We start from the raw sequence: 25970 nt of genomic DNA, 5'->3' as shown, positions 1-25970 counted from the left end.
CCCCATCCTATGAAGGAAGTGCATTGGAGTTGTTATATTTCAGAGTTATAGGTGGCTAACGAGGGGAAGGTAGTGCCTATAGAATATAGTTTTCCCAATTTGGAGCTAGCAGTTTCTAGTCCCCCTAGGTGGAGCAGATTGAGGACTTCATTCAATCAAAGAGAAACTCAGATACAATAGTTCTGGATGAAGGCCTGATCTCTGTTATAAAAATATGAAACATACTGTTGGTGAATGTATTCGCTCCTATTTTTTAATATTATTACTCTTGCACTATAGTCCCTCTATCCTGGTTAAATAATGCTATTGCCCCATTACATAAAAAGGGATCCAATAATTTGCCAAAATATTATAAACAAATTGCCTTGCTAGATGTGGTAGGTAACATTTTTGTGGAAAGCATTTTAGAACACTTAAATAAAATAATTGAAAACTATAGGCACCTGATATATGCAACTTTAATTGATAAATCCAACACTTTTCACAAGGTTGACCATCACACGCAGTTGAGAAAATTGCATGGTCTTGATATACCCAGGACCCTGCTGCCTAGTGTCAAGTGTTAATAGGAGTTATCATTTGTATTACCCAGAAGAAATGCCCTGAAACATGTCAGTCGCCTTGCTCCTGTTTTGTTTTCTCTTTATATTTCTGACTTGCCTTTCCAGCTAGACAAGAGCCCTGGTGATCCCAAGAAATGCCCATGCCATGCCTGCTATAAGCAGATGATATTGTGATCTTGAATTTAAAACCTGGGGAATTGAACTGTCATCTGATGTCACTTCAGAAATTTGTGGATACACATTTTTGAGAATTAATATATTCAAAAGCAAAATCCTGATATTTAAGGGCACAGCATTTCAGAAATATGCTTTTTATAGTTGCCATCTAGTAAAATTATAGAGTGATAAGTTGTATCATTTTTTTAGAAAAGTTATGTCCATCAGCCTGAATGATTCTGATCATATTTCTTTTAGTATTTGAAAGGTTAATGGGCTAAAGGCTTTTTATAACGCATTTGGCAGGATGCAGTTTATGCATCTACTTTCTGTTTATAAGGCAAACATTTCTCTGACCCTATTCTGCAAATTTTAATTAACTTAGGTGAGCAAATGAGATTTTTTTAGATAGAATAGAAGAGCTAATTTTGAGTATTCTAATACACATGCGGCTACCTTAGCAATCAGAATAGAATTTACATTAAAGAGTGCTTTTGTACAAGGACTCGTGACAGTGATACTTTGGGGTTACCAGCTTCTGAGACGTGAAGTGAAGTCATTAAGGAATTTCATGCATATAGTGATTTTTGAAGAAAAAAAGATGTCGAGCATGGTGGTTGAGTTAAACCAGGAATGCTTGTGCTCTTATTCAGAAAAGCAGTTACGTTTGTTATCAAGGATGCCTCTTGCAATCTAAGGTTTGGCCTAGACACTGAATATTGTGGTAAGAAAGGCAAATTTAATGTGATAATGAGTTCTTCTTTTCCGAGAAAGCCACAGCAATATTTAATATTGAATACTGATCACTGTGCCAGACATTGCAGATCTCTATTGCACTTTGATATTCTGGCTTTAAAAGTCTTAACTGTGACTTGGTCTTATTCAACAAACAAGGATAATGTATGTAATTGTTTTAATTATGGTGTTCAGGATTTCAAACATGTATTATTTGTTTGCCCCACACAGTTTTTTTTATCATCATAGAATTTTTGAGACCCCTGTGTTTAAAGTATCATCTTTAAACAGCAGCAGGAGCCCTTGGCTTATTGTATTCACCCAACCTAATGAAATGTTTTGTTTGTAAATTTGTAAGATTGTTTTTGTACATTTCTTTAAGCCTGGGCATAGTTCGCAGAGTTCTGCTATGCGGAACCCCGCGAAGTGCAAGTAAAATGCTGCGCTACGTGGATCTCCGCAAGCGGCGAAGTGCGTTAGAAAAATGCTGCTGGCTGTAGTTTTCAGTGCTGGATCTTTGTCCGCGCTGTGAAATAATCATGTACAGCACCCTACACAGCGCAAGCGGGTGCTGCATCCTTTCTGACGTTCAAGTAGATTTTCTACTTGAGCTGCAGCTTTCTCAACACGAACGGACGGTTTCTCAATGCGAGCGGTCATGAGCATAAGTGACCACTCGCATTGAGAAACCTGACAGCCTTCGTTGACAACTCTCACAGGGAGGTTGATTTCCTTCGCTCGAGCTCACCAACTTGACATTGATGAGCGATAATGAGTAACAATCTCTCCAGGAAGTGTATTTTCCTAGCTCGTGCTCGCCAACTTGATGTTGCGGAGCAGAGTTTTTTTTAGTTCTTTGAGTTCCGGGGAACACGGATTGTGGAGAACTCTGCAATCTCTGCCAGCAGAGCGGAGTTTACAGCCCAGGCTTACATTTTTTTGAATTAGATGCTACACATATCTGTAAATGCTCTATTTTTATGTCATGTCATGTAATGAAATGGAGTGAACTTGCAATCTTAATCTTTATCTGTATATCTTTTTATATTACTGCAAATTTTTTATTGTGATGCTTGCACCTGTCTTGTGAATCTTGTATGAGTTCAAAATCTTCAATAAACTTCAGAACTTTGATAAGTACCCACCTTCAGTAACTATCACAATCCTTGTCTGGGTGAACCGATAAAGCCACTAAATTACCCTGACCTTAGCATCCATATAACCATGACAGAGAGCAGACAGGGTTAACTTATGGCAATGTGTAAGGTGTTTTTGAAGGACCAAATCAGTAACAAAGTCAAAACACAAAACAATAATAATCCCAAACCAGATTAAAAAAATAATGTCAAATTCAATAAACAAAATGACACCAAATGGCAAAACCAGTTCACTTCCAACTTAGTTTCATGAAGTTACAGAGGAGAACTTGTTAGCAGAAGAACATACTTTAATCTGGGGATAAGAAAAATGTAACCTAATTCTCTATGCCAGTGATTCTTAACCTATGGTGTGGGGTTCCCAGCGAGCTCCGAAGTCTAATCAAAGTGTCATCATCTGCTTAAAAAATAAAATAATATTAACAAATTAAGAAAGAAAAATGGACTTTGTCACTTTTTGAGACAAAATAATCTACCTCTGCTGTCTGTGATTGGAATTGTAGCCACTGCAGTGGCACAGAAAGTCAGATACTTGAAGGAAGACAGTACCTTAGGAATGGACAGTCCACTTTAGACCTACTGCTTATAATTCCTTTAGTCTTCCATTCATTGATTATTCTATTTTATTTAGGGAATTTTTATACTTGTTGTGGGTAGGCCCTACTCTACCTCTCATGTGGTTAAGATGCATTAGATACAGTGTGTTATTCCCAATATGCTCACAGAGTGCTCGCAAATTGTACAGAGCAAAAAAGTATTTCGAACATTTTAATGAATTGCACTTAATTTAGTTTACTGTATACGACTGTGAAGTGCACCACCATGGAATTTTTACAAAATGATGAGGTGCTTCCATTCAATTGATATCCAAAGTATTCTTTATTCTTCGCAAAAGTTTTCTAAAACCAGCCAATGTGTTTCGTCCAACCTCTGTGGACTTAGGCAGAGTGTATTTATTGGTAATATTCCTCTATGGTTAGTATTTTCAATTTCAAAAGTGTTGTAGATCACTGGTATTGTGTTTGTGTACCCAATCAAAGTTGAGGGTAAGGTTCCAAGGCACTATATTTTGCAGTGCTACAGCGGTGCCTTGATAAGCCCCGTATTCACTGGCAGCGGTTGGCGTCTCTTCCGTGCTAATGCTGCCAACTGCCAGTGAATACAGGGGCTTATCAAGGCACCTACTGCAGCACTACAAGTGGCTTGAAACCTTACTCTCAACACAAAGGTTGGACAAAATGCTTTATGAAGAATAAAAAACACGTTGGATATCAACTGAATAGAAGGACCTCATCATTTTGGAAATTATTACATGGTGGTGCACTTCACAGTCGTGTACAATGTAACTTTGGTCAGTTTGATCACTCTCTGGTAACAACGGGAGTAGTGGATGTGCACACCAAACCTATTGGAAATCATTCCATAATGGACTAACAGTGGGGGAATGGTGAGTGAGGTGTGGTAGCTTTTTAGGCTGGCTGTTTCCAATTTTGCAGTTTAATTTCATTTACTGATTGTCAATATTCCAGATAACCTTAGTAATGCTTCATATGACTATCCAATGTATCATACTCTTCAGTAATATTACCTACTGGCGGTCGCCAGTAGGTAGTTATAGTTAGGCCCTAGTTTCCATAGGAAATCCGCAGCATTCTATTGGGAATAACTTTGGCGCCGGTTGATGAATCTTCGCGAATTTCTCAAAGAAGATGGCCCACCCCGCTCTGCTCCTTCCCTGAAAGTTTTGGGGGGATTTGTCAAGTGGGGGCTGAGAAAAAAGGGGGTCCCAAAACGTGTTTTTCCCATGTTATTTTCCTTAGGACGATTAGACACGGCTACAGCCCGAACCGCTGAATGGAATTTCACCAAATTTGGGAAGATGGTAGGGTCTGGTAGGCCGATCGCCCTTTTGGTTAAATGGTGTAAATCCCTCCAGTAGTTCCTGAGAAAATCAAATGTGAAAAAATGTATATATCTGGGCGGAGCCTAACCACACAGCTCATCGTGAGATCTGATTGGCTGTCAGCAATTCATCCAAGAAGAGTTGGCAGCCATCTTGGGACCAATATACATGATAGAGCTTCATTAAAAAGCATTGCAGTTAATAGAAGGTTTTAGGACTTTAGTTACATTATAAATCATTTGTGGATGGTACCATACTCATTTTAGGAATTGTGGTGTGTTCTAAGGTGATTTTACCATGTGTGTGAAAAAGACTTCTGCTGGGATATCATGAATCATGTTTGAAAGAAAACTATTATCTCATGCTTTTCCCACAGTGGCTTGGAAGGGGATCTATAAGCTAAACTGAAAGCATATTTTCTGTAAATTCACATTCTTTCTCAGTCATGTGAGAATGAAGGCTGACATTCTCAGTAAAACATGTACATCCAACAAGGACAGAGACTGTCAGTTGATTCCTTTGTGTTCTACTGCAGCTTCCCAGAGTGTTCTAAAGAACAACAAGAGCGCTAACAGTCCTACTTATTACAAAGGTATGGCACACCTGAAGCCATCTTGATTGGAATAAAGTGGTAACTCTTAAAACATTTAATTTAAAAAGGAACAAAATGAGGGGGTATATTTTGCCATAGAAAGTATGATTAGTGCTGCAGAAATAAAAATTAGGGCACATTTTGAGTGACTTCTCAAATCCTCTGCTATTTGATTAAAACATTCTGACATGCAGTCTCCCAAGGTGGCCACCAGAGACAAAAGAGCCCAAATGTAGCCCAAATATCACCCAGATGTAGCCCAAGTATAGCCCAATGACAGAATGTCCCAGAGTGTTCTAAAGAACAACTAGAGCGCTAACAGTCTTACTTATGACAAAAGTATGGCACACCAGAAGCCATCTTGATTGGAATGAAGTGGTAAGTCTGAAAACATTTAATTCAAAAATGAACAACATGAGGGGGTTCATTTTGCCATAGAAAGTATGATTAGTGCTTCAGAAAGAAAAATTAGGGCACATTTTTAGTGACTTCTCAAATCCTCTTCTATTTCATTAAGAATTTCTGACATGCAGACTGAAACATGCACTTTGAATACCAGCAGCAGACTTCCCTGGTGAGCAGTAGCTTTACTACAGTGATCTAATATGCAACTAGCGTGCTAACATTCTGAATTTATGGCAAATGTGTCTCACATCTGAATGTTTGCAACATGAAAAGGAAGCCGAGTTTCTTGTCAACAAACATCCGAAAATCCCTTATTTTTATTGTCTCCCGAAATTACATAAAATAGTGAGGCCCCCTCCCGGTAGACCCATTGTCTCCGGGATGGGGTCTCTACTAGAACCACTTTCGCAATTTTGCGATTTCTGCCTTAAACCTATGGTCCAAGCTTTACCCACATATCTAAGGGACACCCTGGATATTCTAAATGTACTGAAGGATGTCACGTTTGATCATGATCAAGAATACCTAATAGGGCTAGATATAGAGGCCCTCTATACTAATATCCCTCAACGTGAAACCCTAAGGGTCCTCGAGACGCTGCTTTTTGAAAGAGACTGGCCTTTCCAAACACCACGTGCTTTCATCCTACATTTGGCAGATATAGCCCTTACAAAGAACTTTTTTGAATTTGAAGGGGGTATCTACCTACAAACCCATGGCACTTCCATGGGGAGTGTTTTTGCCCCTAGCCTTGCTGGACTTTATGTGGGGGCCTTTGAAGACACTACAGTGTTGGACTTCAATGGACCCTGGTTTAACAACTTGAAGCTATGAAGACGTTACATCGATGACGTCCTAGTGATCTGGAGGGGTGATAGAACATCAGTGGATCTTTTTTTGGAGTGGCTCAATGCCCAGAACCCGTTCCTCCATTTCACTTCCACAGTCACCAAAACCAGCCTACCCTTTCTGGACCTAATCATTGAACCGTGTGATGGTCTTCTGAAAACTAAAGTCCATCATAAGCCTACGGACAAGAATGCTCTCCTAGCCTTCGAGAGCTTCCACCCACGCTCCCTACGGGAGAACTTACCCGTGGGACAATTTTTCCGGATTAGACGGAATTACTCTGATAGGGATGACTTTGTGGAGGAAGCTATACATCTGTCCTCCAAATTACAACAGAGGGGGTACCCCACAAGAATCATAAAGAAAGCTAAGAAGAGAGCACTTAACGCCAATCGGGAAACTCTTTTGTCTGTTAACAAGAGGCCGCAGACTAAGAAACCTGTGTTTGTTTCAACATTCAACACGGCATCCCAACATATCAGAAAGTTGGTCTTAAAAAACTGGAAGATCCTGAATACAGGGGGCATGAAGATTGAGACACCTCTTTTTTCCTTCAGACGGAGCCAAAACCTGCGGGACCTCCTGATACACACTAGACCTAAGGACACAGGAGGAGTGAGAGAGAACCTTACAGCAACAGGTCTACCCAGAGTGACTGGTCATACTCGCTGTGGCTCATGCAGTGTCTGTCACTTGACTAGCAATTCCGTCAATATTGACCTAGGTCTTCCTACTCCCTGGGAACAGAGATCACACACTAATTGTAATTCCCAGGGAGTGATCTATCTCCTTACCTGCCCCTGCCAAAAATTGTACGTAGGGATGACCAGCAGAAAAGTGCGAGTACGGATCACGGAACACCGCAGTACCATCAGATGCGGCAAAACTAACACTAAATTAACGTCACATTTTGTTGAACAAGGACACAGCATCGAAGATATCAGATGGACTGTGATTGAGAAGATAAAACCTTGTAGACACCACTTAGAAGACCAGAGAGTGTTATTACAACGAGAACAACGTTGGGTCTACCGCTTGAAAAGCCACATAGTGGGGTTAAATGATGAGATCCCGTGGCAAACACTAGGGAGACAATTATGACAACTATTGTTTTCATAATGAGGTTTCTATCATAGTTGGTTCATGAAGCCTCCTTGCTACACCCGACTATGGAAACACTCCTAGCTGTCATATCGTAAATTTCACTACATTAGCAAGCATGGATGGGCAGTGAGCGCAATATAATCTCTTATTACTGTTGATTCCCCAGGGTACTGCCAAGGTCTGACAAGATTGTGATGGTGGACAGATGTTATCTTCCATTCCCTTGTTTTGAGAATCTCTTTTCCCTCTCTGTACCATTCACGGGATGCACACACGACATAACATTTGCCAATGCTGGTATGCTTTCTCCCTTCGATGTTCGACCACACCTCTTACCTGGGGGGACTGGGTACGTGAGCCTCCCTAGGGCCGTATTTGTGTTGGTTGTTCAATTTCATCCTTTTTGGGAGTCTGCCAATGCTTGCGGGCGTGTGGTCTCTTGAGACCTATAGGGCTATAGCGCATTTCCCATGCTTGTGCTGACTCTGCGCATGTGTGTCGGGTACCGACCGCCCTCGGATTCTGAATATGGGGGGGGGGGCGGGATGAGAAACTTGCTAGATCTTTTTCCGAGAAGACGGGGCAGTTCCATAAGTAATGCGCACTCTGCGCACATGTGCGTGGCCTGGTTTAGATCGTCGCTGCGGGCTGTATGTATTACATGAGCTAGGACCGGCTATGGGGAACTACAACTCCCAGAGGCCGAGACTCCCTCACTAGCTGACGTCGCGATGTCGCATCCGGGACGACGTCATCGTGCAGCGACCTGGCGCATTGAATAAACGGAGCATGGAACGCCGCGTTCATCTACTACGCGGTGGCTCGGAGCTCGGGTTTGCTTTAGCGGTAATTGCCGTACTGAACGGTAAGAGCAGGGGATGGGATACCTTAAGCAACGGCAACTCACTATACTTAGTGTAACTGCCACAAATGAGAAATTAATTAATTATTGCGAGCTAACTGACTCCCACTTTCCTCTCACTGCATGTAGATTGTGTTCATGGGCAAGAAACTCCCCGGGCGGCCATCAGTTCGAGTTTTTGACTCGTTTAAACTCGGTGAGTTCACCTAGGTAATCGATTTATCGTATCTGGGAACTCTAAACTCCTTGTTTCATTTGATTTTTTAAGTCTCATGACTTGCTCCAATTGTAGGGAGCATCTGGATAGGTTGGTTGTGGATGTAGGGAGTATTGGGGCTGGGTGGTGGTGGTGTGTATGTGTCACGATGTCGTGCAAAATATTATACTTCGTAAATTATTGTCGACGTATAGACTGTGAGTGGCTGATTATGACCACTTCCCTTACATGAAAGATCCAATGAGTATGAGAGGAACCCTGTTTTGAATCACTATAGAGCAGAGACTAGCCTGAGAATATTATTAATACTCAGGACTATTTAAGAGAGATTTCTCGAGATCACATTGAGTGTGGTGGGGGAGTAGCACTCACGCTCACTCATTTTCTTTTCTTTTCTTCTCTCTTTATTCTCTTCTAGTGATTGTCTTCCCATGACTCATATGGGGATACTTCCTCCACTAATTTAGAAAAAGACCCAGCAGAGTACGGATCCTAGTGACCTACACCTAGCTGGGCTACCCAAGGATCTTATTAAGACAAGGGTAACCGGTGGATCCTACTGCGACAGTCCTGAAGAAGACCAGGGTGACCTTTTGTGGCACATATCTATGGTCGAAACATGTTGACTCGAGCAGTGGTAGGAGGGAAGTCTTGAGAAACCTCATTTTCTCAATAAGGCATTTTCCCATCCTTTCTTTTCTTTTAATCCTGATAAGAGTACCATAATTGGTTCTAATAAAGTAATTCTTTCTTTTGGCACCCCTAATCAGTTTTAACACACGTCCTTACTGCACTTATTTGTGTCGCACTTTTGATCCACGAGGTGTTCCTCTACTCACGGTATCACTTATGTATGTTACTCATTGTACGTATTTACGTATTGTTTTGTACGTCTTGTAATGTGGAAATTTATTATTTTTTCCCCTCCCTAATGCTCCGCCCTGGATGTGGCTACACCAGGGCGTTTGTAGCAGGCCCTATGATGAAGCATGTCACATACTTCGGTATGTGAGTGAGGGCAGGTTTTTCCAAATTGGGAATTTCCCTTTACCCTTTTTTGAAAAACTCTGTATATCCACTGTTGTTGCAAACATAGTCCTTTTTAGGGGGTCTGTGGTATCGGAGTATAAACAATTTGGCCCTCTCCCCCTTCTGTGTGTTTAATGTCACATCTGAATGCCTTCTTGATGGAATCAAAGTAGAAAACTGAAAGTATTTCCTACTGAGGAGACTGTAGTAAATGAGGAAATTAGGAAACTTCATAACAAATAAGTCTCCCAAGATGGCAACCAGAAACAAAAGAGCCCAAATGTAGCACAAATATCCCCCAGATGTAGCCCAAGTATAGCCCATTGACAGAATGTCCCAGAGTGTTCTAAAGAATAACTAGAGCGCTAACAGTCTTACTCATGACAAAAGTATGGCACACCTGAAGTCATCTCGATTGGAATAAAGTGGTAACACTTAAAACATTTAATTTGCAAAGGAACAAAATGAGGCGTTCATTTTGCCATAGAAATTATGATTAGTGCTGAAGAAAGAAAAATTAGGGCACATTTTGACTTCTCAAATCATCTTCTATTTCATTAAAAAAATTCTGACATGCAGACTGAAACATGCACTATGTGTACCAGCAGCAGACTTCCCTGGTGAGCAGTAGCTTTACTACAGTGATCTAATAAGCAACTAGAGTGCTAACATTCAGATTTATGGCAAATGTGTGACACATCTGAATGCCTTCTTGATGGAACCAAAGTAAACAAGCATTGAAAATACAATAGATCTCGCCCTCGTTTAAGTTAAAGCCATTCTGTTTGTAATGAGGTGGCTTTTTAGCTTTGCTTTTATTAGTGTTTTTCAAACTTTCATGTAAATAACATGCATATGTATGCGTATATGTATATGTTTGCATGCATTTATATTTGTATTTATATAGATATGCAGATTATATATGTTTATATATGTATGTATATATATATATACATACACATACATATATATAAATGCATATGCATATATATGCATATATATATATGTGTGTATATGTGTGCGTGTAGAGAGAGGTAGAGAGGTAGAGGTGTAGAGGTAGAGGTAGAGAGGTAGAGAGGTAGAGACTAGTAGATTGAGAAGTAGAGAGAAGTAGAGAGAGGTAGAGAGTAGAGAGTGACTAATAGAGAGTAGAGTGTGAGTAGCAGAGAGTAGTAGAGAGCAGTAGAGAGAGTAGCAGAGAGTGAGTAGTAGAGAGTAGTAGAGTGCATAGTAGAGTGAGAAGTAGAGTGTAGTAGAGAGTGAGTAGTAGAGAGTGAGTAGTGGAGAGTAGTAGAGAGTAAGTAGTAGAGTGAGTAGTAGAGAGCAGTAGAGAGTGAGTAGTAGAGAGTAGTAAAGAGTGAGTAGTAGAGAGTAGTAGAGCGTGAGTAGTAGAGAGTGAGTAGTAGAGAGTGAGTAGTAGAGAGTGAGTAGTACAGAGTGAGTAGCAGAGAGAGAATAGTAGAGAGTAGTAGAGAGCGAGTAGTAGAGTGAGTAGTAGAGAGTAGTAGAGAGAGAGTAGTAGAGAGTGAGTAGTAGAGAGTAGTAGAGAGTGAGTAGTAGAGTCAGTAGTAGAGTGAGTAGTAGAGAGTGAGTAGTAGAGAGTAGTAGAGAGAGAGTAGGAGAGAGTGAGTAGTAGAGAGTGAGAAGTAGAGAGTGAGTAGTAGAGAGTAGTAGAGAGTGAGTAGTAAAAAGTGAGTAGTAGAGAGAGAGTAGTAGAGAGTGAGTAGTAGAGAGTAGTAAAGAGTGAGTAGTAGAGAGTAGTAGATAGTGAGTAGTAGGGAGTGAGTAGTAGAGAGAGAGTAGTAGAGAGTAGTAGAGAATGAGTAGTAGAGAGTGAGTATTAGAGAGTAGTGGAGTAGTAGAGAGTGAGTAGTAGAGAGTAGTGGAGAATATTCCAAAGTTTGGCACAGCACCACTTGCACAACAAGTCCAATCAAATCATATCACTTAGAGTCCTTAATGAAGCGCTGAATCTTGGTGTATATTCAAATGCTTCTATTTTCCTTAAGTTTATGTACCACAGCCAGCCGACGCGTTTCGTTCTGTACAACAGAACTTCTTCAGGGCGTTCTTATTTCCTTCAAGTTATGTCGGTATCCTGTTGTCATATAACTAGATATTATTTACCCAAACAATTCGGGCAGACTTGAGTAATTTATAGCATCCTCAAAGTCAGTCTTTCAAAAATTCCAAAGTATAGGACATGATAATCCAAATCCAAATGTTTCTCAAGAAAAGTCATTTTCAATCGTTCAGAATATCGGCGTCTGCGCAGATATGACCCACGGACACGGTTTATGACTTTTCTTGAGAAACACTTGGATTTGGATTATCATGTCCTATACTTTGGAATTTTTGAAAGACTGACTTTGAGGATGCTATAAATTACTCAATCCATGGATGCTGCTGGGAACGCCCCCCAGCAACACCCATTGCACGCCCCTTTAATGCAGGACACTGCGTTAAAGGGACCGATATTTATCAGGCAGGATTACGCCACAAAAAGTGGCTTAGTCCTGCCTGATAAATATCACTCAGTCTTCTGCGCCACCGGAACGTCACAAAAAGTGACGTTCCGGAGGCGCAAGGGGCTCGTAAATAAGGCCCCATAGGTTTCACACTCGTTATAGTTAGGAATTAGCATTTAAAAAACCTTTGAAATTCACTGAAAAAGCCATAGGTTTCTCACCAGTTGTAGTTAGCTGGACATTTTACTCATACAAAACCATTGAAATTTCCCCGTTAGAGTTAGTTGTACTCACTATAACTCCCGCGCCCACAATCCACTGCTGATGATGTCACATATTACATCATTCATGACATGGTCAGTGACATCACTGATGACATCACTGATGACATCTCAAAGACATCACTGATGACATTATCCAGTGAATGTGGTTTGCTTTGATATATAAATATGTATTATAAATACACTACTTTGCATTGAAGAATGAGTGGATATATAAATATAAATGTGTGAATGATGGATTTAGTAATAGTGTCATTGATTATTTCCTTGACTAATTTGAAGAGTCTCACTATATATAATATGTAGTTATTTAACTGTGTTAAAATCTTTATTGCTTTGACCTAATTGCTATATTAAAGACTATATTTGTATTGGTTTCTTAACTGAGTATTTGTATGGGTAAATGAATGTCTATGTGGTTTGGTGGGGGGTATGTAATTGCCTAAAAATGTGTGAATAGTTCATTTAGTAGGTAAATGAGGTTAAGACTACATGTTATAACACTTGTTTCAGTGAGTGTATAAGTTTATGGGTGTGGTGGTGATTAAATATGTCTCCCAATAGTATATCTCCATTAAATTTGCATAAAAAAGCAGTGTATGTTGCAGTTATATCTAATTAAGTGAGCCTAAGACTTAGTGATTGTATGAGTCACTGTATGGAGAACTGAATATTTCTAATAGTCATTTTATAACTGTTGGAAATGGGATCTCTGGCTGGCCAAGGCTTTCGCCAAAGTCAGTCAGAGACCACCACACCCAAGTCAGGGCAAGGGAGTTACACGCCAAGATAACCCCTACTCACCCTCTAGGTAACGTGGCGCGAGCAGCAAGGCTAAACTTGGAGGCGATGTAAGTTAAGTATTTGCGCACGCACCCCAGCAACAACACCCAAAGGCCCACCACAAAGGAAACTCCACACAAGGTTATATAAAAATAGCCTTTGTATTACACCAAAACACATTAGATAAAACACACTTTACAATGTGCCAGAGGCACGGGCAGAATTTACAAGGGATTATGTACAAGACAGGGCCACCTGGACCACTGTCAGGAATCAGCACTTTTAGAAGTAACAATACAATACTTGTAGGCCTAGAACTTAGAACATAGCCTATCAGACAGTACCTTCCGTCCTGGTTGCACGGGATAATGCGAGTGACCTCCTTAGTAAGCTTGAGCGGGCGACCCAGCGAAGCGGCGCGGCTCAGGGGAGAGCGGCGCTGCTCGAGGCTTGGACGGGCTGCCGGCACGGTACAAGCGTTTCTCTGGGGCGACCAATGTGTGCGGCTCAGAAGAGGAGGGGGAGGCAGGATGCGGGCGACCCAGCGAAGCGGCGCGGCTCAGGGGAGAGCGGCGCTGCTCGAGGCTTGGACGGGCTGCCGGCACGAGCTGCCGAGGGGAACGAGCGAGGCACACTTCAGCGAGGCCCCAGGGGCCCAGGGAGATCAGACAAGTCCCAACAATTTGGCAGGGAAGGCACCATAGAGTCCACTGGTCCTGGGACTCTGGTCAGGGGGCAAGCTTAGTATCAAGCCCTTGGGATCACTTATAACAGAAGATCACTGTAACACAAAATAGGACATAAAGCACACAACCAGTACCCACTGGTAACTGGTAAGTCCCCCCTACGCAATCCTAACCACCCTAGGAACAGGTCACGCAGGGAACCAGGACCTTACTAGCACCACCTGCACTAGCAAGAACCACCACCTCAGTATCACAATACACATAGGGGCATAGACCTGGGGACAAAACACATGATGCAATGCATAACATTCATTCAGAGGTGTAAGAGAAACAAGGCACATGATGTATCAACAACACATTCAGCGGTGCAGCAAAGAGCACTTTGCAGAAATCACAGTAACATGAACTTACATCAAAGTCCAGGGTCCAGGTTGCGCCACTTGCGCCAGAACCTAAACGTAGCAGCTGCCCACTACTTGCTGGGCAGCTGAGGGACAGGACAGGGGGGCCTAAACGCTGCAGCTGGCACTAAGTGCTGCGCAGCTGGGGAAAGGCCAGGGATGAAGGAGTGCGCCTCACTCCTAAAGTCCAGAACATGTCCCTAGAAGCAAAATACCTAAACGGTGCAGCTGCCCACTACTTGCTGGGCAGCTGGGGAACAACTCTCGCCTGGGGCTCTCACTAGCCCCTCAGGAACACTGCGCCCAAAACGTTGGAGCCCTTCACAGGCTGTGAATCCATAATGGGTGCACAGGAGCACTCTGGCTCCTTAAAGAAATACATGTCCCCCTCGTTGGAGCCACGGGGCTCTGGGAATCAGCTCTGCCCCTAGGAAGAGCTGTGCGGGGAAGCATGGGCCCATCAGAACAACTGCGCCCCCTTGAGCCATCTAGGCTCTGCAAATACGGGGGGGGCGCCTCTGGAGCCATCCTGCTCCTCAAGCCAACAAATGCCCCCCATCGTTGAGCAGCCCCACTGTCAAGCGGGGGCTGCATAGTAACACAGGGCCTCCAGCGCGTGGGGCCTTAAGTAGGTGCTCTCTCCTCCCCCCGCCTTCCTCCCAGGCAGCTCTACTCACCGGCTGCTTCTCCGGGCGGGGGGTGATGCACCACGCTTCTCCCGGTCCCCCATCTCGGGACCGGGACTTCGGGAGGCGGAGCTCTCGTGGCTCCGGGCGGACACCTCGGCCGGGGCTCCCTCCATTCCATGGGAGCCCCGCAACACCGGCGCTGCACTTTCCTGGCTGCCCCGGGGCTCTCTCCACATCATGGGAGCCCCGGGCGGCCATTGCTCAGCCCCATTCTCTTTCCGGTTGGTCGGCAGGCAGCCAGCCAATCGTGGTGCGGTGGCGGGCGGGACTTCCCTCCAAAACCGGAAGTCCCGCCCCGCGTCAGGCACCGAAGTGCCTGGCTTCCTGTTTTGCGGCGCTCGGGCCGCGGCGGTGAATCTTGGGGGCATTTACGAGGGGTGGCACCCTCGAGAAGCATTCAAAAGGTACCAGCGAGGTGGGCACTCGCTCAGGACCAGATAAACGGGGTGGCACCCGCAATTTAAGAATAAAGTGCAACGAAGCACTCTGGGGCACCAAAAAGGGCAGGAGCGCTTCCCTCCGAGGGAAAACGACAGCGCTCTGCCCAGGAATGCAAAGTAAAGCGCTCACGGGGCGCTAAGGGCAGCCACAGCCCTGGGGCAATAATCCAGCGCTCCCAGCGCTCTCTGAGAGAAGGAAGCGCTTCCAGGCGCTAGGGCAACAGCCAACAATCAGGTCCTGGTAGAGTCCAGGACAGCAGAAGTCCAGGGGCTGGGCAGGGCTCAGGGAGGCAAGCCATCCCTGAGCCCAAGCAGCAGCACGCCCCTGGTAGATTCAAGCAGCAAACAAGAACCTTTTCATGGGGCCACAGCCCCTCTTTTATACACCTTTCTCTTTGTCTTGAGGTGCAGGGTGGGGGCAGAACCAGTCGCAGCTGGTCTGGGAGTACTGTTGATGGCCCAACCACCCATTCTATTCACAGGCAGGGCTAGGGTCATCAGTCACACCACAGGGGGGCGGAGCCAGCATTGTGTGGGGAAAACCCAGCCCATCCAGGACACAGGTACACTCCTCCCACACATCACTCATGCTAATCTCCCACTCACCACCGGGGCAGACCCACACAGACTTCCTGGAGCCTGGCATCCCAGCCAGCTCCAGCCAATCACACGCCAGGCATATTTTACACTAATATGCCAACTCCTAGAAGTGGCGCTTCCGCACAAGACACATACACGCCGCACATACCGTTGCGCAGCATTCACTCTCACGAGTTCGCACATACCAAACTTAAGCATGCACGCCTCACGCATCAGGAACTACCAGGGACACAGACATTCCCCATGCATTCCTATGGGAGGGCAGGCCAGTCTCACTCCACGCACTCAGGGAGCGCACGCACTTTACACTGCGCCACAGTGTCAAGGTGCGCAAAGACCAGAAATCACTACACTTCAAGGCAAAAAGTTCAGGGGTGAACCTGCCAGAAGGCCCAAGTCCAACACGACCCCCTTCCAGCCAAAACGCAGGGGAGACCAATCACCACCGTGATGGACTTCCCTGCTTGGGGCGATAGAACACGGACGCGGGCCCGCACTGCAGGGACACCCTCCGGTTCTACGCCAAGTTAATCCATAAGACAAGCACATCCTTAAAAAAAACACAGGCCCAACTAGGCTACCCCACTGGTACTCCTTAGCTGTCCACGGCTAGGACCAGGCCCTAGGCCACCTAGATACCACTGGTCCTTGCCAATACACAGAGTGGGGGGTAGTAACCCCTGGCCTGCACTAGCCATTCTCCACTCCCTCTCAGTGTAGTTCCAAACTACCACTGATCCTTCAACCTAGGGTCCGCACCCTCAGGCTGACCAGAGGTCACGGGCAGGAATGCCCCACCCTACCTCTATTTCTGAAGCACCCTCCAGAACACAACTCTCCCACCAGTTTAGGACCTGACTTCCTCAGCAGCAGTGACCACAGTCAGACCAGCACAAGATCGGTGTAGTAAGGCGTTGCACTTTGCGGGTTGCCAGATGCGGCGCAGGCGGCGGCTCACGGACCGCGTCGAGACGGGGACGGCGAGCGGCATAGGCTGCGCGGCCGAAGGCAGACGCGGCTCAGTGCGGTGCCTACAGGACACCAGGCTGGTCATGACAGAGTCACAGCTCCCTTAACTGGTTTACCACCTGGGATTCACATTCACCGGATGCACAGGGGTCAGACTCCCTCTGACCCCCTTCCAGAGTTCTGCACCCTCCCATTGTAGAACAGGGTCCCTCCACTTAAGGTAGGCCCCACCTGCTCTCAGGGTAGTACCACAACACTCAGCCAAGAACCCTAAAGATCCCTGCTAGGCCTGTACCACCCCTTCTGGGAAACACAGGGTCTCTTCACTTAAGATGAGCCCCACCTGTGTTCACAGGGGTACCCCTAGAAGACAAACCGGCCAGGACACTGGCTACAGTCGCCCTGCCGTCCAGGACAGGCAACACCTGAACCTGGCTCCCTAACCTAGGGACGCTACCCTTTGGTTAGATGCCTGGCGCACCAGGACTTCCACAAGTTGAAAACAAAAATCTAAGACTTTCTCTCCTCCTTCAGCAGCAAGGCAACCACTGCAGGTCAATCACCCATACAGCTTACCCGGTTCCTTCTCATCAGGCAGGAGTTCCCTCTTGTAACTTCAGGACACTACATACAGTTGCCCTGACGTCCGGATCCGGAAACACCGGCTACTGGCTCCCCAACCGAGGGACGTACCCTTTGGTCAGATGCCTGGCGCACCAGGACTTCCTTGAGGGTGACACAACTAATGTGTCGTGTACAAGTCTGCCTGACACTCAGGACAGAAGTGGCATCACCATGGTCACTCCCTGGCGACACAACCCTTCTGGTTGGCCCCTGACCCACTGGTTCTTCCACTGGGGAACCTATCCCCCTCGCACCCCTCCATCTGGACTTCTGCACCCTCCCAACTGGAGCGGTACTGCCAGACACCAGAACTACTGGAACCCTGGTTACAGAGGTTCCACGTTCTCCAGACACTCTGGAAGATCCTCCTCAAATGACCTATTGGTACAGCCTAGGCCCCCGACCTGATGTTCCCTTCAGAAACACTCCAGGCCCTGACACTGGGTTTCGGGCACCTGGAGACATGCAGTCCCACCCACTCCTTCTCCTCTTGAGACAGGACGTGAGCCCCTACACCGAGACCTAGCTGGGCTACACTGAACCTCTTCCACCACGCTGGGATGGAAGACACCTCAGACACTCCTTTTGGAATCACTCCATCCCCTATGCCTCTCTCCTCCCAGAACATTACCAACTCCAAAATTCTGTCTCTCAACAGACCACAGAAATCAAAAAGCAGGCTCCACTGTCCGCAGACGTTCTTGGGAAAAGTTCAACACACAGGACTTAAATATCTGAGCAAAACTAGCATTCAGCAAGCTCCCCATCCAGAGAACTCACAAACACGTCCAGTGCCACACACCATTCATCCACACACACCCCTCCCCAGACTGGTAAGGCAGTTTCTACCACCCCTGACTTCTCAACCTGACCACACTTGACACAGGTACCATTACTCCAGGGCAGGGACGGGGGACACATGCACTGGACACACTTATGCTGCCACCACTGGATCCCACCCTTCTGGTGAATCCAGAAAACACACTGCACTTAGGGGGATGATCTACCCTCCCGAGCTAGGGACACCTAACTCAAAGTGCACAAGAAACACATTTCCACAGAAATGACATTTTTAGCAAACTCCATACAATAATCCCCAAAATGTTTTTATCTAAAATGCAGAGTTTTGTGGTGCAGCCAGCTGCTACTAAGGTACAACGCAAACACAAATCCTTATCCCACCGCTTGCCGCCAATGTTGGAAATGGGATCTCTGGCTGGCCAAGGCTTTCGCCAAAGTCAGTCAGAGACCACCACACCCAAGTCAGGGCAAGGGAGTTACACGCCAAGATAACCCCTACTCACCCTCTAGGTAACGTGGCGCGAGCAGCAAGGCTAAACTTGGAGGCGATGTAAGTTAAGTATTTGCGCACGCACCCCAGCAACAACACCCAAAGGCCCACCACAAAGGAAACTCCACACAAGGTTATATAAAAATAGCCTTTGTATTACACCAAAACACATTAGATAAAACACACTTTACAATGTGCCAGAGGCACGGGCAGAATTTACAAGGGATTATGTACAAGACAGGGCCACCTGGACCACTGTCAGGAATCAGCACTTTTAGAAGTAACAATACAATACTTGTAGGCCTAGAACTTAGAACATAGCCTATCAGACAGTACCTTCCGTCCTGGTTGCACGGGATAATGCGAGTGACCTCCTTAGTAAGCTTGAGCGGGCGACCCAGCGAAGCGGCGCGGCTCAGGGGAGAGCGGCGCTGCTCGAGGCTTGGACGGGCTGCCGGCACGGTACAAGCGTTTCTCTGGGGCGACCAATGTGTGCGGCTCAGAAGAGGAGGGGGAGGCAGGATGCGGGCGACCCAGCGAAGCGGCGCGGCTCAGGGGAGAGCGGCGCTGCTCGAGGCTTGGACGGGCTGCCGGCACGAGCTGCCGAGGGGAACGAGCGAGGCACACTTCAGCGAGGCCCCAGGGGCCCAGGGAGATCAGACAAGTCCCAACAATTTGGCAGGGAAGGCACCATAGAGTCCACTGGTCCTGGGACTCTGGTCAGGGGGCAAGCTTAGTATCAAGCCCTTGGGATCACTTATAACAGAAGATCACTGTAACACAAAATAGGACATAAAGCACACAACCAGTACCCACTGGTAACTGGTAAGTCCCCCCTACGCAATCCTAACCACCCTAGGAACAGGTCACGCAGGGAACCAGGACCTTACTAGCACCACCTGCACTAGCAAGAACCACCACCTCAGTATCACAATACACATAGGGGCATAGACCTGGGGACAAAACACATGATGCAATGCATAACATTCATTCAGAGGTGTAAGAGAAACAAGGCACATGATGTATCAACAACACATTCAGCGGTGCAGCAAAGAGCACTTTGCAGAAATCACAGTAACATGAACTTACATCAAAGTCCAGGGTCCAGGTTGCGCCACTTGCGCCAGAACCTAAACGTAGCAGCTGCCCACTACTTGCTGGGCAGCTGAGGGACAGGACAGGGGGGCCTAAACGCTGCAGCTGGCACTAAGTGCTGCGCAGCTGGGGAAAGGCCAGGGATGAAGGAGTGCGCCTCACTCCTAAAGTCCAGAACATGTCCCTAGAAGCAAAATACCTAAACGGTGCAGCTGCCCACTACTTGCTGGGCAGCTGGGGAACAACTCTCGCCTGGGGCTCTCACTAGCCCCTCAGAAACACTGCGCCCAAAACGTTGGAGCCCTTCACAGGCTGTGAATCCATAATGGGTGCACAGGAGCACTCTGGCTCCTTAAAGAAATACATGTCCCCCTCGTTGGAGCCACGGGGCTCTGGGAATCAGCTCTGCCCCTAGGAAGAGCTGTGCGGGGAAGCATGGGCCCATCAGAACAACTGCGCCCCCTTGAGCCATCTAGGCTCTGCAAATACGGGGGGGGGGCGCCTCTGGAGCCATCCTGCTCCTCAAGCCAACAAATGCCCCCCATCGTTGAGCAGCCCCACTGTCAAGCGGGGGCTGCATAGTAACACAGGGCCTCCAGCGCGTGGGGCCTTAAGTAGGTGCTCTCTCCTCCCCCCGCCTTCCTCCCAGGCAGCTCTACTCACCGGCTGCTTCTCCGGGCGGGGGGTGATGCACCACGCTTCTCCCGGTCCCCCATCTCGGGACCGGGACTTCGGGAGGCGGAGCTCTCGTGGCTCCGGGCGGACACCTCGGCCGGGGCTCCCTCCATTCCATGGGAGCCCCGCAACACCGGCGCTGCACTTTCCTGGCTGCCCCGGGGCTCTCTCCACATCATGGGAGCCCCGGGCGGCCATTGCTCAGCCCCATTCTCTTTCCGGTTGGTCGGCAGGCAGCCAGCCAATCGTGGTGCGGTGGCGGGCGGGACTTCCCTCCAAAACCGGAAGTCCCGCCCCGCGTCAGGCACCGAAGTGCCTGGCTTCCTGTTTTGCGGCGCTCGGGCCGCGGCGGTGAATCTTGGGGGCATTTACGAGGGGTGGCACCCTCGAGAAGCATTCAAAAGGTACCAGCGAGGTGGGCACTCGCTCAGGACCAGATAAACGGGGTGGCACCCGCAATTTAAGAATAAAGTGCAACGAAGCACTCTGGGGCACCAAAAAGGGCAGGAGCGCTTCCCTCCGAGGGAAAACGACAGCGCTCTGCCCAGGAATGCAAAGTAAAGCGCTCACGGGGCGCTAAGGGCAGCCACAGCCCTGGGGCAATAATCCAGCGCTCCCAGCGCTCTCTGAGAGAAGGAAGCGCTTCCAGGCGCTAGGGCAACAGCCAACAATCAGGTCCTGGTAGAGTCCAGGACAGCAGAAGTCCAGGGGCTGGGCAGGGCTCAGGGAGGCAAGCCATCCCTGAGCCCAAGCAGCAGCACGCCCCTGGTAGATTCAAGCAGCAAACAAGAACCTTTTCATGGGGCCACAGCCCCTCTTTTATACACCTTTCTCTTTGTCTTGAGGTGCAGGGTGGGGGCAGAACCAGTCGCAGCTGGTCTGGGAGTACTGTTGATGGCCCAACCACCCATTCTATTCACAGGCAGGGCTAGGGTCATCAGTCACACCACAGGGGGGCGGAGCCAGCATTGTGTGGGGAAAACCCAGCCCATCCAGGACACAGGTACACTCCTCCCACACATCACTCATGCTAATCTCCCACTCACCACCGGGGCAGACCCACACAGACTTCCTGGAGCCTGGCATCCCAGCCAGCTCCAGCCAATCACACGCCAGGCATATTTTACACTAATATGCCAACTCCTAGAAGTGGCGCTTCCGCACAAGACACATACACGCCGCACATACCGTTGCGCAGCATTCACTCTCACGAGTTCGCACATACCAAACTTAAGCATGCACGCCTCACGCATCAGGAACTACCAGGGACACAGACATTCCCCATGCATTCCTATGGGAGGGCAGGCCAGTCTCACTCCACGCACTCAGGGAGCGCACGCACTTTACACTGCGCCACAGTGTCAAGGTGCGCAAAGACCAGAAATCACTACACTTCAAGGCAAAAAGTTCAGGGGTGAACCTGCCAGAAGGCCCAAGTCCAACAATAACACACTAAGTGTATAGATGAATAGATGAAGTGGTGTTTGTAGAAGTGTCTAGGTGAGTAAATGTAAGTATGATCCCTTGTTTGCAATAGTCAATAAGATGTCTTTATAAGTGAATACAATGTGTGCTGGTGTGTAATGTTGAAATAGGCGTATACGTATATTTGCTAGTGTTCTGTTAATTAATAACTGCATATAACACTGAATCTATAGGAAAGTGATTAGATGTGCGTATAGATCTATGATTCACTGAGTCGATGTTTAGAAAATACTATTGATGTGTCAATGGTTTGAAATAGGGCACTTGCTATTTTGCAGTGAGTGAAAAATATGATACTAGTGTGTGATGAGGTGTATTTCATTGTCACATGGATGATGTCATCAGTGATGTCATTTGAGATGTTCTCAGTGATGTCATCAGTGATGTCACTGACCATGTCATCAATGATGTAATATGTGACATCATCAGCAGTGGATTGCGGGCGCGCGAGTTATAGTGAGTACAACTAACTATACCTGGGCAATTTCAATGGTTTTGTATGAGTAAAATGTCCAGCTAACTATAACTGGTGCGAAACCTATGGATTTTCAGTGAATATATATATATATATACACACAATTATTATGTGTATATATATATATATTACCTACTGGCGGTCGCCAGTAGGTATATATAGTTAGGATTTTTTTCCTATGGGATTTTTGAAAATTCTATGTCAAATAACTTTGGCGTTTGTGGACGGAATTGGCTGAAATTTTCAGGAAAATGGCACATTTTGTTTCTGAGCAGCCCCTGAAAATTGGGGGGGGGTTCGTTCAGGGGGGGTAGAGAAAAAAGGGGGGTCCCAAAACGTGTTTTTAACATTGAGTTTTCCATAGGGCGGTTGGCCTCACTTTTAGCCCGAACGGCTGAATGGATTTGCACGAAACTTGGCAAAATTGTAGGGACTGGTAGCCCGATGTGCCTTTTGTAGGTCTCAATATATGTGCTACAGTGGATTTTGAGAAATTAACGTTTAAAAAAAGATATATATCTGTAACAGCGGACCGGGCAGCGCTCCAGTACGCGTACTTTTCGCGCAACGGAGCTTTGTGAAGCGAAGCTGATTTGGTTCTCCGGCGTCTGTAAACATTCCAAACAGTCCGTAGCGGCCGCCATCTTGTCTCTCGGTAGGATCGAGAGACAAGAGGAGGCCAAAGCGAAGGGGCAAATGACCATAAGGGGGCATAGTAGATCCTCGCTGACCCCCTAGGTTTGATGTGGAGGTTTTAAAAGGGCCCCGCGGGGCAAAAAAAAAAAATAATAATAATAATCGAACGGCTGAATGGATTTGCACGAAACTTGGTAAAATATTAGGGACTGGTAGCCCGATGTGCCTTTGCTAGGTCTCAATATATGTGCTCCAGTGGATTTTGAGAAATTAACGTTCAAAAAAAGATATATATCTGTAACAGCGCTCCGCTTCGCGTAACGGAGGTTTGCGAAGCTGATTGGTCATTCTGTCACTGGGCTATAGTTGGGCTACATCTGGCTGATATTTGGGCTACATTTGTTTTTTTTGTCTCTGGCGGCCATCTTTGGGCTACATTGGACTACATTGGGCTTCATTGGGCTTCATTGGGCTACATTGGGCTACATTTGGGCTCCAACATATATATAGGCCAATGTAGCCCAATATATATTTTTCAAAGTTAATTTTCGTAAAAACCACTGGAGCATATATCTTGAGACATAGCAAAGGCACATCGGGCTACCAGTCCCTACAATTTTGCCAAGTTTCGTGGAAATCCATTCAGCCGTTCGAGCTAAAAGTGAGTCCAACCGCCCTATGGAAATGAAGGAAATGAATGGGTAATTTGTAATTAGCAAATAGCTCATCGCAAACTAGGAATGGTAAAGAATCGCTATTTATTCCTTAAAGTTCGCTATTTAGGAAATGCAAAAAACTTTGATGATACATATGGCGGTTCATCTCTAACAAGATAAGAAGCATAGGGATAGATTTATGATGACTGGCGCATCACCAGGGATGTGTTAGTCATTCTGTGCCGCTGTTCCGTCACCTATGGTGTGCTGCATTTACAATGCGGCGCATCATGGGGCAAAAACAGCACAGATGCGTGATGTATCTGTGCCGTAAAGGTGGCGCATTGCTGGAGTTGTATCGCAAGTGTGATGAAGCTCCAGCAAGGGTCGGGGGTGCCCCTGTCGCAGGGTTTCTGTTCTCACACAGAACTGTGGACAGAATATTGGAACCTCGGCGAATTAGGGTGCCCCAAAACTCACCTTAGTAATCAAAAACCCCTTAGCAAGCTAGGTACAGTGTCACATTGGATATAACAAACTCTCAATGTTTAGACAATCCAGAATATGAACTTATAGTACCTCAGGATACCTGGAACTCATGAACAGTCGGTCGTTATATATTTCTTAGAAACCAGAACATGGAGTTAAGAAGAACACATGTGTATTTGAAATGTTTATTTACTAATGCCGTCTTCTCAGGCGTAGTATCTTAGATAATACAAGTACACATATTATCAGTAGCAAAATTACCAGCATAGTTACTAGTACATAAAAAGCGAATGGTGACAGTATGTTAACATGCTGTAAATGAATAAGAGTTAGCAACACTTATAAGCAGCCACGGGCCGTGGAGGGAGTTACGGTGGGGCAGGGAGGCGGGGAGGGGGAGGGGCAGGGTGGAGAGGGCTCCACCCTGCCCCTCCCCCTCCCCGCCTCCCTGCCCCACCGTAACTCCCTCCACGGCCCGCGGCTGCTTATATCTCACCCTCCCTAATACACATATTATATTATTTGCTAAGAAGGTCTGTTTGTGTTGGTTTAGGGCGTGCCCATACTTTAGTGTCTTAGATTTGAAGGAATCACATCAGCATACACCAGCTCTCTCTTCATGTGAACCGCATCAACTGTTGTGTATGTGTGTTCGGCAAAGCAATATAAAACCCGCTTCATGCCCAGAATTGGCAGAAGCTGCACTTATGTTATGAGTATGAAGTCGTGGAGATCAGACCTCATAACAATTCTGTATCGTGTTGTTCTTGAAACTTCAGCACTCGCTGTACAGATATAGTTTAACAAGCAAAGCAGATAGTAGAGCAATAACATATTATTCTCATGTAAACCACGATGAACTACTAGGTTGAAAGCTAAAGCAACAACTAAGTGTCGTGTGCAGAAGTTGCAAAAAAGGAAAAATGGCGTTTAAACCGGTAATGAGCCCATGCTACCTTAACACGGTGTAAAGATATCCAGGACCTAGATGACACCTCCCCATGATCCGGAAACGAACTGAATAAGATAATAGAAGTGCCATCTCATGAGAGCAGATTGCAACTTTATATGTGGACAGTCCGCAAGGTAAAACATTAAAAACTAGGAAAATTTAATGCTAAAGAAAAATAAAACAGCCAAGTACTTTATCGAGTCTTAAGCCAATAGGCAAGCTAAATAATAAAAACTTGACAAATAAGTCAATGAATTGTCAATGAAATGCTAGTACTCAGCATATCAAACATGAAAAAGGTCTATGACATAACTGTGTATGCAAAATAAGCTGCAACAGCCTCCAATAGGAAGTCACCGTCTTCATCCGAAAAGAGTTCAGCCATCCAATTTAAAAGCGGAAAAGAACATACGTGCTCTCCCAGCACCGGATCCTCTATCACCATCAGAGGACAGCTCGGTGGGTTTTCAAGAAAGCTCTGTTCCAAGAAAGACTGTGTTGCCGCCAGTAAATTCCAGGGACCAATTAGTCCATGCATCAATGCCACAGCCATAATCCTTTCGCCAGGACAAACCAACTCGTGAGTAATGATAGGAGTCATCAGCTGATTAAAGTCGACGTCAGGAGAAACCGGTCCGCAGAGACACAAATCAATGGCCCAATCGAAATCACAGGTCAGGCAGTGAAATACAGGCTGGACACA

This window comes from Lissotriton helveticus, chromosome 9, assembly GCF_964261635.1.
Source record: "Lissotriton helveticus chromosome 9, aLisHel1.1, whole genome shotgun sequence".
Taxonomy (NCBI): Eukaryota; Metazoa; Chordata; class Amphibia; order Caudata; family Salamandridae; genus Lissotriton; species Lissotriton helveticus.
Note: the sequence above shows the minus strand (reverse complement) of the source record.